The following is a 14,405-nucleotide window of genomic DNA, read 5'->3' on the forward strand; positions in this document are numbered from 1 at the left end:
GATTAACTAATCATGTTCCTAATTCTGGAATTCTTCCCCAGAGGAGTTGCAGCTTAGTTTCATGTTTGTTTTTAATGAAAACTTCCAAGTAAGGCCCAAATATCCTATCCAGAGCCTTCTTAATATTTGAAATAATTTTTAATAACTTTAGAGTATGTGATATGTTCCAGACATTGTTCTCATCATTTTACACGTATTATCCCTTTAACTTGTAACAAAAATTCTATGAGTGATGAATTGGGTGATTGGGATTGACATATATGCACTAATATGTATAAAATGGATAACTCATAAGAACCTGATATATAAAAAAATAAAATAAAATTCAAAAAAAAATTCTATGAGATGTTTATTATTATTTTTATCTTAGGAGAAAACTGGTGCAGGAAGAGATTGAGTACCTTGCCCAAGATCACACATTTAGTAACTAGTGAAGCTGAAATATGAACATTCATACCAGAGCCTGTGCTTGCCATCATTGTACTTATAGGGCTGTATCAATAGTGGTGACTGTATAGTGGAAAAGTACTGAGTTCTGATTCCTGCACTGTGTATAGGAAGGTCTCAATAATTGTTGAACTGAACTCTTCACCTTTTTCTTTAAAGATACATTGACCCAAGCAAAGAGCTCATTTTATTCATTGTTTCATTCACTCAACACATGTTTATTGAGCACTTCCAGTTCACCTGACACGATGCTGAGTATTAGGAATTTAAAGGCAGGAAAGACTCAGTCCCATTCCTCTAACGGTTCACAGCCTACTATGGAGAGAGCAAGTGGTGTGATGGAGGTAGAAGTTACATAAGGTAGTGTGGGAGCAGAGAGAAGGAGCACTTGTTTGAGAAAGGGTCAGAAATGACTGTCGAACGTGGGGCATGAGGTGAGGCTTGAAGGAATGGAAGCAAGGAGTTGAAGATGGGACTGGAATGGAAGATGGGAAATAGGTCAGAGATGTTTTAATGTGATTTCAGTTAATGGACTTTATCTTGTAAGAAATGGGAATCCATTCATGGGGTAGCTCAGTTATCCCCAACCTTAAAATCTTTAGAAGGATGATTTTATTTTAGTTTTACATATAGAGAGAAGCAAAACAGGAAGCCTGGAGACAAGGATAAAGAATAAGGTAGAGTAGCCAGAAAATTAGGAAAATGAAAAAAATGGGTCATGGCAACCAAGGGAGGAGAGGTTCAATTAAAAGTTTATTGAGAGCAATGTCAAATAACGAGATCAGATGAGATAGCACCAAAGAACATTGGATAAAGTTTACATGAGAATTACTATGTTCTAAGTGCTGTTATAGGCACTTTATAGTATTAGCTCACTTAATCATCCAACAACACTGTGTGCTTTAATTCTCACAATAACCCCATATTATAGATGAGGAAGATGAGGTACAAGGAGGATAAGTAATTTGGGGAAAATCATGCAGCTGTTAAGAGGCAGAATGGGGATTTAAACACTGGGAGTCTGGCTTCTGAGTCTGTGCTTGTTACCACTACCCTATCCTGCCTCTCTAAAGAGGCTCTGCGGAGTTTAGGAAAAAAAGAGGTTTTTTTTCTTTAGTAAGGGCAGCTTCTGTGGACTGTGGTGGAAAGGGAAGTAGGGAATGCAGGTAGCATCATCTTTTCTTTCAGAAGCTTGGCTATGAAGAAGAACAAAGAAAGACCATCTCTAGCATGGAACACAGGTCTTAAACAGTGAGCAGGGCCTAGGGCTTCAGGGTGGGGGAGATTTTAATATGTTGCTAAAGGAAACAAGTTCATAGAAAGGATGAGGATTCAGGCAAGGGGTATTTGGTGTAGAGAGGCCGCTTAGGAAACAGGAGAGGCTGAGGTCTGCAGTACGAAGAGGAACTAGCCTTGAATGGGAGAAGGAATCTGAGATCAGAGCAGGAAAATATATCTGTGTTGCTTTGGTCTTGTTCAGAAACCCCTACTTTTAGAATTTGGAGGGAGGAAACTCAACTGGCCATAGATACTCTATTCATCAGGCTCCCATCTATTCTATTAGTCATTCGCCAGAACCCTGATTCAGAGGAATTTTTCTCACAAGAAATAATCTTCTGTTTGATTGAATCCAAAGATAAAAAGCAGTAGTATGTAGGCCTTCCCTGGTGGCGCAGTGGTTGAGAATCTGCCTGCTAATGCAGGGGACACAGGTTCGAGCCCTGGTTTGGGAGGATCCCACATGCCGCAGAGCAACTAGGCCCGTGAGCCACAACTACTGAGCCTGCGCGTCTGGAGCCTGTGCTCCGCAGCAAGAGAGGCCATGATAGTGAGAGGCCTGTGCACTGCGATGAAGAGTGGACCCCGCTTGCCACAACTAGAAAAAGCCCTTGCACAGAAACGAAGACCCAACACAGCAAAAAATAATTAATTAATTAAAAAACTCCTACCCCCAACATCTTCTTAAAAAAAAAAAATCAGTAATATATTTTTGAAAATAAATCACCATGTTCATGTTTCAGCAATTCCAGTAGGATAGCATTGCTGTTCTTTACCTCCTGATTTCCCAGGTATCTCAGATTTTCCCACTGAAGTATAACCAAGCATAGAGGAGAATGAACAAGTACCTCAAAGTGGCTTCTCACAGTTGGAAAGTTAATTTGGGTGTCTCATTTTATCTTTAAAACTCATGCAATTTGCATTCTACCCTGTGATCTAGTTGGGCACTGGAAATAGAAAATTAAAAAAATTGGTTCCTATCATTAATAAATCATAGTTGAAAAATGAAATAGATATTTGCCTAGTTCAGAGGTGGCAAATCTATGTAGTAAATTACTAGCTTCTTCCCCCATAACCATGGCACTAACACCAATCAGTTGTGAATTTTCTTTTCCACTTTACAAAAACTTAAGCTCAGGTACCTTCTCAATACAATATCCACTGTCAGTCAGTCAGGATGGATTTTGCTTTGCTACCCCTGTGCACGAGAAAAGTTTAATTCAATAGCATATGAACTAGAGGAAAGATCTGTACAAAGTACCATAAGAATTGAAGGAAGTGGGTTATTCTGTCTGGAGGGATCAGAGGACACTTTACGAAAAAAGATAGGCAGTCTACGGCTGTTATGATTGCTTTGTTCCACAACTCTTCAGAGAGCCGGGTTTCTTCCAGTTCATTGTCCCCTGTTCGTTGGAATGTTGCTTTTATCTGGTAGGCAGAATTCTAACCATCACATTCACATTTTAGACAGAAAGATGGAGAAAGAGATAAAGAAGAAAAGGCAAAGGGCTTGTGCCAGCTTTTAGTAAAGGAAGTTTCCAAGAAGCTGCCACACAATCATTCCACCTGCATCTCATTGGCCAGACCTCAGTCACACTGTCACATGGAGTAGCAAGTACTAATCCTATGGATGAAAGTGAATATGGATATTACATGGGAATCTGGGATGGGGGAAGGAAGAAGGGAAGTTGCTTTGTTAAATACTGGATTAAATCAAGTGGTTTATTTTTCATTTTCTGCATCACTCTTGTAGCTATAACACCCCTCCCCCATAATATGCATGTTCATCTTCTTCCATAGGAATAGAACCCAATAGTTTTGGAAAGCATATGGACAGCAGAATAAAAATTAACTCCTTTGCAGCTACAGAGCATAATGAGACAATGATAGTCGCTAAATAAGAAGGGTAACAAAGGTAAGGAAATCTGGAGAGAATCAGCTTGAAGAAGCAAAAAATGAAGTTGGTAGTATGGAGGGCCCAGTAGGTAAAGAGGGAGTGAATTATGTGAAGAGGGCAGAACTTCATTTGGGAAATCTGATGAAAAACCGCCAGGGATTTGGCCATATCTGAAGTCTCCTTTTAAAAGAGCTCAAGTGATGGGGCTAGCTCAAGTCTGGAGGGGAGAAATAGCAGAGGGAAATTTCTGAGTGTGTCTTGTTTTATCCTGTTAGTGGCTCCGTTCCTTCCTTACCAGAACATGTTTCTCTCCCAAGGAGAACTCAAGGAACTAAGTTGAGTTTCTGTCTTGGCCCTCAACCTCGTGGCTCCCCTCTTGCTGAAATAGACTTCTATCTCCCCTTACTGAGTACAAATCTTGTTCTTAGACACTGACATTCAGCAGTGTCTGGGACGTCTGTTTTGAACATGATCTTTGGCTTTCCCCTGGTAAGCAGGATCACTTACCCTTCGCAGCCAGGATGGCTAGAGAGAGAGTGGTTACTTTGTCGCAGGCTAGGTCTTTATTAGGTGGGTATTACTGACTCAAGCCTATATACACAGATGCTTTGATTGCCCTAATTTTCAAAAAAAAAAAGTTCTCCTCCTATACTTGAGGACGTCTATCATAAATCTCAAGTACAATCTTCTGCCTCAAGTGTCTTCAGGTTGTTTGTCTAACTTAAAATTTTTTCAAGAAATGGTTGCCCCCACTTTTTTTGGGGGATGAGTTTTGAGTTAAACAAAACAAAACAAAACCGAGATGAGCATCTCGCATCAGTCCTCCAGGTAACCCCCAGACAGGTTAGAACAGACCTATACGATAATTTGAGAACAAGGACTGTTCTGCTTTCTTTGGAATCAGGCACCAGGTTCCCACACTGGGAACACACACTTCTGTCTTTAAGTCTGCTGCTGAGCCAGAGGGGGAGTGGGGCAAGAGCAAGTAAACATGCCACAGAGATTCCTACCATTTTTTGGTTGACTTTTTCTTGAGTCAGCTTTCATTGGTTGCTGTAAACTTTGGACTACCTTCCAGAATTCTCATGAAATTAGCTTTCACATTTTCTGCTTGTTTTTAAATGTTTTTGTCAAGGGACAGGAACTTAGAGCTGCCTGCTCTGCTTTCTTGCCCCAAATGTTTTTATAGAGCATCTCAAACTCTTCCAAAGAAATTCTGCAATATTAATTCACAAAACACGTGAACATAACTGAAGAATCCTTCCCCTTCTGCAGGCTGAGGGACAATATCTTTAGGTTAATAAAAACTTTTGTGCTTTTGTTGATGTGTTGTTGATATTGATGTTTGCTGATGTGTTTAAGACAACAGAAACCTTCAAAACAAATATCGAAGAACCTTTGGAATTTGGGGGATAAAGGAAGAAAAAAGAAAAATCAGGTAAAACATAGTAGAGAAATAAGTTAGGGCTCAACAGATTGTTTTGTAAGCTAATACATGGCTCTTCTTTTTAGAGAACAATTATGTATTAATTCAACATCAGCCTAGCTAATAATCTAGGTACCCAGCCTGAACACAATTGGGGCAAACAGTTTTAATTTACTCATTCAGCTAATATGTATCAGACACTAACCGAGGGGCTATGCATGTGACGGACATCATGCCCCAAAATTGCTCTGAATGAAAGAAGTGGCAGTTCTCAAGAGAGACATGACTGTAGAATCCTTTGTATTCCCTGAAAGGGGTGTGAGTCAGTTCTTTATGGCTCCTGTAACAAATTACCATGTACTTAGTGGATTAAACAATACAAATTTCTTATCTTACAGTTCTGTAGTTCAGAAGTCTAATTCAGGGCACACTGGGTTAAAATCAAGTTGTTTGCAGTGCTGTGGTCCTTTCTGGAGAATCTGCTTCCTCGCTCTTTCCAGCTTCTAGGTTTCCTGCAGCTTTGGGCTCATTGCCTTCTTCTTCCATCTCCAAAGCCTGCAGTGAAGGACCAATTTCTTCTTATGTCACATCTCTCCAAGCCTTCTGTCATTGCAAAACTCTGACTACAGCCAGAGTCAGAGTCTCCACTCTTAAGGACTCATGTGATTAGATTGGGCTCACCCGGATGATCTCCCCATCTCAAGGTTGTAAACTTGATCACATCTGCAAAGTCCTTTTTGCCATCATGGTAATATATTCACAGGTTCCGCCTGTACTGATTGCTCTTGTCAGGGGAGGACTCTAACGACTTGGCGGGTAGCAAAGATCACCGTTATTGCCAACCACCAGAAATAGAAGTCTAGACAAGTCTGCTCACTGCATCTTGCTCTCAGAGTCACCAGGGAAAACACAACACAGTCAAGCACAGGATGGAGCAACACTTTACTTACATAGTGAAGAGACAGAGCAAGGTCAGCTTTAATATGAGTGTCAGTCCCCCATGTCTAGCAGGTCCCCACAGCAGCTATGCACACCCCTCTCATGCCACAGTAGGAGGACCACAACCCCTTTCCCGTGGGGTCTGAAATACTGGAAGTTGGGAGCATGCCTGAGGGTCACTGATGCATGTGCTTAAGCAGAACAAAGGAATACACATTATGAAACAGGGAAATAGATTCCCACATAAGGCAATAAGCCTGGCACAGACTGTGTGGGCTCTTTATTTCTTGGTAAGGATGTGTTCCAGGCACAAGGCCCATTCTTATCTGACCAAGCAGGGGCTGAAAGACTGTGCACACGAGACTGCCTTTCTCAAGAATCCACCCCAAATCTACTGAAACAATAGATAAAGCATGTCAAATCCGGTAGCACCCTAGTCTACCTCAAATTTGGAAGCATAACTGGGTCCAGTGGGTCCCCTGAACAACCTGTGCAGATGCAGTTCACTGGAAGAGACTTTCTGTCCTTTCGAGAGAGCACTTTACCAGGGTCACTAAGAGAACTACACCCAGGAGTATGACCAGTCCTCCCTGGAGCCTGGTCCTCAACTAGGAACCCCAAATGCCAGGGCTGAACCAGCTGAAGAGGTCAAAGAATGAGTCTAGGTATGACACCTAAAACACGAGGAAAAAAAAAAAAAAAAAGAAAAGCAAAAGTAAACCCTACAGAATTCGAACCTGCCAGTCCACAACCACAAGAATAATTCCAAGAAATAAATGTCTTTATGTGTGAAAATAAGAGCTAGGGCAAGGTTGAAGATAAGGTTCATCTCCTACGTGAGGCCGCTCCTTCAAGACTAGGAAAGGGCTGTTTTATGTAATGTATAGAAAAAACACAGAGTAGAAAAATGAGGAAACAGAGGAATATGTTCTAAAGGAGAAAACAAGATAAAACCTCGGGGGGTGGCGGGCAGACCCAGTAAAAAGGAGATAAGTAATTTACCTGAGTTTAAAGTAATAGTCATAAAGATGATCAGCAAACTTGGGAGAAGAATGGATGGACACAATGAAAACCTCAACAAAGACATAGAAAATACAAGAAAGTACCAAACAGAAGTCATAGAGCTGAAGAATACAATAACGGAACCGAAAAATACACTAGAGGCATTCCACAGCCGATTCTTTTCCTGGAGCTCATAGTCTCTTGCTCCCTCTGGTGTTCATCTGTGGTGCTGCAGGTTCTGTGGAGCTGCAACAAGTTGCCAAACTCTCCGGTGATCCCTGTGGCCCCAGGCCTCCGAAGTATGATGGTTCCGTGTCAGTGCTCGTAATCACGTGAGACAGAAACTAGTCCCTTGGGCAGCCTCCCCTGCAACCCCCGAAAACCAAAATGTTGGGCCTGTGTTCCATTCTTTCCTTTCCTTCCCAAGAGGGAAACAATAAGTTGGGCATTTTCTCCTGATCTTGCTGGGCTCTGTCAGCTTGGAGGAAAGTCTACAGTGGGTAGAATGCAATGGTTTTATTTATTCGTTTCAACGTAGCCATTCTTGGCTTTGCAGTACTTGGGGTACTGCAACTTCTCAACTGGTTGGAGCTCTCAGAAAAGCTTTTTGGACCATATATTGATGTTAAGTTTGTGTCTCTGTCAGGAAACAAGACTTTCTATTTTGCCATCTTGCTGATGTCACCCCTTGCCAGCATTATAATTAATTTAAAGCTCTAGAATTTATACTTGCTATTCATTTGAGGAGGCTGCTTCTGATGGTAACATAATCTGGGGAGGTTTTGTTACTTTCTTCTATATGGATTTCATTTTAAGCAATAAGTTAATGCTCCTTAGTATTCAAACATTTCTAACTCCTGGCTATGCCTCCATCAGTTCCTTTCTGCTGATTATCAGGAATGGTCATCTGACTGAACACTGGCATGTTCACTGACAATTGTGATAACTTCTATCTACAGGAGAGGAGGTTGGGTGTGAGATCCACAATGAAAAACTGAACACATAATACATGAGAATTTTTTACCTATTACTTCAAGATGTATAGGAAAGAAAAGATTCAAGAAGTCCAATTCATCAAAAGCTGGAAATATAAAAAGAAATCCATAGCCAGTTACATCATAGTGAAACTCTAAAAGAAAAAGAGGAGAGCAAGAAGGAGAAGGAGGAGGGGGGAGAGGAGGAGGGGGGAGGGGGAGGGGGAAAAAAGGAAGGATCACAATGGGTTAGAGACTAATGACAATCCTCAAAACATAGAAAAGAGATTGCCTGCAAAAGTGACACTGTTAGCTACAAAATAGCTTATTAGAATTTTCAAATTGAAGAAATAAAATTACTCTTCAACTAAAATTTTATTTAGTGTATCTATTTTTGAAGAACATTAGTGACATAAAGATACCAGAAGACAAAAGAAAATTTGAGAGTTTATCCCACAAGTGATCCTCAATAAAGGAGATCTCAAGAATATACTATAGAAAGAAGGAAATTTTCACAGATATATTCTTCAGCAAATATTTTCAGAGACACTGTTCTGGACTTTTTGGACCAATCAGTAAACAAAAATGACAAAGAATTTACATTCTATTAGACTTGCAATGCAAATCATGGTGAGAAAACGCATAGACAAGTACCAAGGAGAACTGCCTATTGCTGGTTGTTCGACCCAAGTGTAGTGCAGAAGGCATCCACTTAATTAAGAAGGGGGCTGCAAGCACAGTGTCGGAGCCCCAGTGAGATGAAGAGGGTAGCTCAGCATGAGGTGTTGAAGCCTAATCAGCAGGAGGGATGTGTCTGTGGAAGCAGGAGCCCAGCCAGTGGCGTCAGATCCTGAGCAGGGTGAGGAGAACATCCGTATAGTACAAAGAGATGGCAATGGAAAAGAATTTATGAAGAGGATTTTGGAGTGAGCTGTTGGTATGCTGTTATTTCTGCACATTCCCTACACAGGATGCAGATTGCGGTGTCTCTGCCCTTTTACTAAATCTGCACAAGAGAGGTGCCAGCAAGGCCAGGCAATGGCATCAAAATATGGGAGACACGGTGGAGAGGGGCATGGGCCATATAAAGGCAAGAGATGGGCAGCTTGACTGCCTAAAGTTGCTCTTTTCTTGGGATTGGCCTGTGGCTCCAGAGCTTATCAGGGACAACCAGGCATCAGCATTTCCCACAAAACATGTGCGGGAAGCAGGAGAGAGGGAGCAATGTCAGGGGATCAACTTAAAGCCGGTTCAAGTGGGCTGAGTGGAGAAAAGAAAGCAGCTTAGGAAAAAAGAAGCAGGAGGAAACTTTGAGTTTCAGAGCTGCTGAAAAGGAAGTCACAAGGAAGGAAGTGGAAGAGAATACGTCATCATCAGGGGAAATGCAAAAGAGAACCCACAATCTTGTGTGTTGTTCAAAGAAGAATTATTCATATTTAAAATCTGAACAACAAGAGAGGGTCACACTAATGACATCACCATTTAAGTAAGAATTTTATTGTACCCCCGTCCCCTTAATCTCACCTCGCTCTGCCTTAATTCATCCCTCCACTACACTCAAACTTGGAAGGGTCAAAGCCTTAGATAACAAGATGGCAGGGGAAGGGTAGGAGTTCAGGGAAGCAAAGAGAGATGAAATATTTTCCCTAGCATTTATTCAAGTAGCCATGACTCAACATCCCCAGTGGGTGAAGGGAGAAGTTTTATCTTTATGTCAAGTTTGCATTTTAGAGTGTTACATGGAGCTTAGTACTTTAATTTTGGGACTGAGATGGTATTAGTCAGGATAAGTCATAAAACTTCATATGGAGGTAGGAAAAGAATGCATCCAGTGAATAAAAATAAAATGATAATGGAAGACCTAAATATATCTTCTGTATTATTCTATCCCAGAGATTGGTCATTTTCATGTCACAGAATTTGGAGAGGTCCAATTGATAAAGTTATATGGCTATCCGTTAATCAGTTTTGTTATTATTACTATCATACCAAAAAATGACATCTCAGATATCTAATAGGCAGTGCTCCATTTGCGTTATTCCAAACACATGGCAGATACAACAATGTTTATAATGTAAAGCTACTTGACATTTTCAATTTCTGAGTATTGGTGTAAATATAATTTCTGTTTAGAGATGGCAAATAAAATAAAAAGCCATGAATTTCATGTGTCCCAATTACTTGCACTTTTGGAATAATATCTTGTTCTAGCCAATAACTCCCACTTATTTGTCTTTAACATACCACAACATAAAAACTGTTTAAAACTAGAGCAGAAAGTAGATACTTCCTGGTCTATTGTCAGCTGTTCCCTATTTGCATTTGTGCTCTATATTTTGAGACACGGATGTGTATTTTTTTCTCATTTTATGTCCCTATTCAAATTTAAATAGAGATGTGTAGCAATGTAGAAAGTAGTTATAGCCAGGATCCCCACAACCATCACCCCAAAGATCTAAGAGGGTCTGAAAAGGATCTGAAGAGAAATGTAGCATGGAGGAAGAGGTTTTGTAAAAGAAGCATATTGGACTAGACTTTGAAACAAGAGTGAAAGAACTTCCCTAATTAAGAGAAAATGATTCACCCAAATATGGAGGAAGAGAGGAACATCCCAAGTACCTACAGGCATTTTGACATGCAGACCCGTTACTGGCATTGACCAAGACAAATGACAAGAGTTCACCAACGAAAGAGTTCATTAGAAAAGATACTCTTAACATTAGAAAAACTCCTGAGACTATGGCATAAACCATCCCATGACATGGATGCTACAGAGCTTCCAGCTAAAGGAATCAGGTAGGTAGAAACAGAAGCAGGGTTAGCATTACTTTCCTCCCTCTTTTCCTGGGACCTGCATTGGATCCTGTAAGCTTGGCAAGAACCTGAGTGAATAAAAAAATAACAAATGGCTACCTTCAGGATCAGGAGAGTCAGGAATTTCTTTAGGCAATATAAATATTGGGTTGGCCAAAAAGTTCATTTAGTTTTCCCTAAGATGTCTCTAGTAGCGCTTAGTTGTCTTTAATTTCATTCGAAACAATTTTGTTAGATTGTATTGTGACAGCTGTCAGCGTGTATTTGTATTTAAAGAAAAACTTATCAAAACTGGTGAATTTTTGTGTAGCCATTTTAATATTGAAGATGGAAGAAAAAAAGCAACATTTTTGGCATATTATTTCAAGAAAGGTTAAAAACGCAACTGAAACACACGAAAAAGATTTGTGCAGTGTATGGAGAAGGTGCTGTGACTGATCGAGCATGTCAAAAGTGGTTTGCGAAGTTCCGTGCTGGAGATTTCTCACTGGATGATGGTCCACGGTCGGGTAGACCAGTTGAAGTTGATAGCAGTCAAATTGAGACATTAATTGAGAACAATCAACGTTACACCACGCAGGAGATAGCCGACATACTCAAAATATCCAAATCAAGTGTTGAAAATCATTTGCACCAGCTTGGTTATGTCCATCACTTTGATGTTTGGGTTCCACATAAGTTAAGCGAAAAAACCTTCTTGGCCATATTTCCACATGCAAGTCTCTACTTAAATGTAATAAAAACGTTCTGTTTTTAAAACAAATTGTCACAGGTGATGAAAAGTGGATACTGTACAATAATGTGGAATGGAAGAGATCGTGGGGCAAGCGAAATGAACCACCACCAACCACACCAAAGGCCGGTCTTCATCCAAAGGAGGTGATGTTGTGTATATGGTGGGATTGGAAGGGAGTCTTCTATTATGAGCTCCTTCCGGAAAACCAAATGATTAATTCCAACAAGTACTGCTCCCAGTTAGACCAACTGAAAGAGGCATTCGATGAAAAGCATCCAGTATTCGTCAATGGAAAATGCATAATCTTCCATCAGGATAACACAAGACTGCATGTTTCTTTGATGACCAGGCAAAAACTGTTACAGCTTGGCTGGGAAGTTCTGATTCATCCTCATATTCACCAGACATTACACCTTTGGATTTCCATTTATTCCTTCACAAAATTTTCTTAAGGGAAAAAATTTCAATTCCCTGGAAGACTGTAAAAGGCACCTGGAACAGTTCTTTGCTCAAAAAGATAAAAAATTTTGGGAAGATGGAATTATGAAGTTGCCTGGAAAATGGCAGAAGGTAGTGGAACAAAACGGTGAATACGTTGTTCAATAAAGTTCTTGGTGAAAATGAAAAATGTGTCTTTTATTTTTACTTAAAGACTGAAGGAAATATTTGGCCAACTCAATAATTAGTCTATGCATATGTCAGGTTTTGGAGTGTAGCTCCACTGGCAGCACTTCCTTACGGATACAGTGACCACTAGATGGAAGATATTAATGAAAGATGGGGCACATCCATACTGAATACTGTAACAGCAAAAACCATAAGATGGTTACTGAAAAGGAGTCATGGATTCCAGAAAAAAAAGTCAAGATCATATAAGAATGGAAGTATCAAGAATGGGCCTTAGAGAATGAAGAAGCAGAGAAATCACGGATGTGTGAACCAGGCATGGAAGTGGGAATTCCTCTATGAGAAAAAGTGTATGGCCTTTCTAATTGAGGGGGCTTTAAAATACTCATGAAGGGAAGTAGTGACAGCAAAGGCTGAAAATTTGGAATTGAAAATATAAAAAAATCTGAGCGTGTTATGGGCTGAATTTTGTCCCTCCAAATTCATATGTTGAAAGCCTAGCACGCGGTACCTCAGAACATGACTGTATTTGGAGACAGGGCCTTTAAGGAGGTGGTTAGGTTACAATGAGGTCATTAGAGTGGGCCCTAATCCAAACTGACTGGTGTCCTTATAAGAAGGGACAATTAGGGCACAAAGAGAGAGATACCGGACATGTGCCCAGAGGAAAGACCATGTGAGGACACAGCAAGAAGGTGACCATCTGCAAGTCAAGGGGCCTGAGAAGAAACCAGACCTGCCGACGCCTTGATTTTGAACTTGTAGCCTCCCGAACTGTGAGAAAAATTTCTGTTGTTTAAGCCACCCAGTCTGTGGTATTTTGTTATGGCATCTCTAGCAAATTAATACAGAGCAGAAGGGTTACATTATCAAAATGAAATATTCAAGAGGCTGTTTTTAGCTGAGAGAATGAGGAGGTTTGAGAGTATGGGAACGGGACCTTTGTTTATCCTGTCAGCTCCTGAGGTCGGGGTTGCCCAATTGCCTCTGACTCCCCAAACCTGGCACAGAACACGTCCTCAATAATTATGAGTAGAATGAATGATGGAATGAAAAGGAAGAGGGAGATTCAAGAGAGGTTCTGTAAAAAATAATCTAGTGTAGTAGTTCTCAGGCTTTCTGGTGTCAGGTCTCATCACACTCTTAAAAACTTTATAATGAAACCCAAAGACCTTTGTGAATTTTATCTGTCAATATTTATTATGTTAAGATTTAAAATGTTTATTTGATTTTTAAAATAACATGATCAACCTATCAGATGTCATCATAAGTAATATAATTTTATGGAAAATAACTCTTTAATTTTAAACTCTCTTTAATGACTGGCTTAATAGAAGACAGATTTTTATATCTGCTTCCACATTCAAAATCTTGAGATATAATGTTTTGTTTCAAGCATATGAAGAAAGTTTGGCTTCATACAGATATGCTATTAGAAAAGGAAAGAGTATTTCAATAGCCTTTTCAGGTAATTGTGGACATCTTTCTTTGATTTTACACCAATACTTGACAGGCAATACCTTCTTTAGGGTTGGTCGTAAAGTAGAATCTGATGCCTTATTGCTAACTTTGAATGGATCTTTTACCCATGTGTGATTTGGTAACAACTTGGTTATATTGGTCCACTGAGATATGTAGTTCTTCCAAATGTTGAAACGTTTCAGTATACAATATCAAACAAACAGAAAAGAACATTCATTGATACCATCACCAATCTCATCAGAAACATCTCTAAATATTGGGAAGCTGCAAATTCATGAAGTTTCCTAGATGCTAATTTTCACTTGCAGGCTAATATTTTATCACTGCAAACAAATTCTGTCAGTTATTTTCTTTGAAGTGACAGGCTGAATTTTTTTATGCTTGAGAAAATGCCTGAATGTGTCATAGTTTTGTCTGTTACTTCTTTCAAATAAAAGTGGTGTTCCCTGAAAAACAAAACAAAACAAAACCCATAACTAGAACAGTTCACAACTCAAAAGTCACCCAAGTGCTTTTCTTAGAGATAATCATCCTACTGTGGTGCACAGCTGAAGGGCTTTTATGCACTTCTCATTTATTCACACAAATTATTAAAAAGACATGTACTTAAGGGTGAGAGTTAGTAAATATTTTTTACTGCTCCATCAAGGATATTCTTAAGTAAAATACTTTTTTTTTTTTCTGAGTGTGTGGCGGATAGACACAGTGGCTGCTAGCACAACTTGATGTCACTGCCTTGACACCAGAAGGCACCAGAAGGCACCAGAAGATTTATGCGCTGCT

The sequence above is a fragment of the Aethalodelphis obliquidens genome, unplaced genomic scaffold (genome assembly GCF_003676395.1).
Source record: "Aethalodelphis obliquidens isolate GAN/ISIS:26980383/991018 unplaced genomic scaffold, ASM367639v1 scaffold34, whole genome shotgun sequence".
In the NCBI taxonomy this organism is placed as follows: Eukaryota; Metazoa; Chordata; class Mammalia; order Artiodactyla; family Delphinidae; genus Aethalodelphis; species Aethalodelphis obliquidens.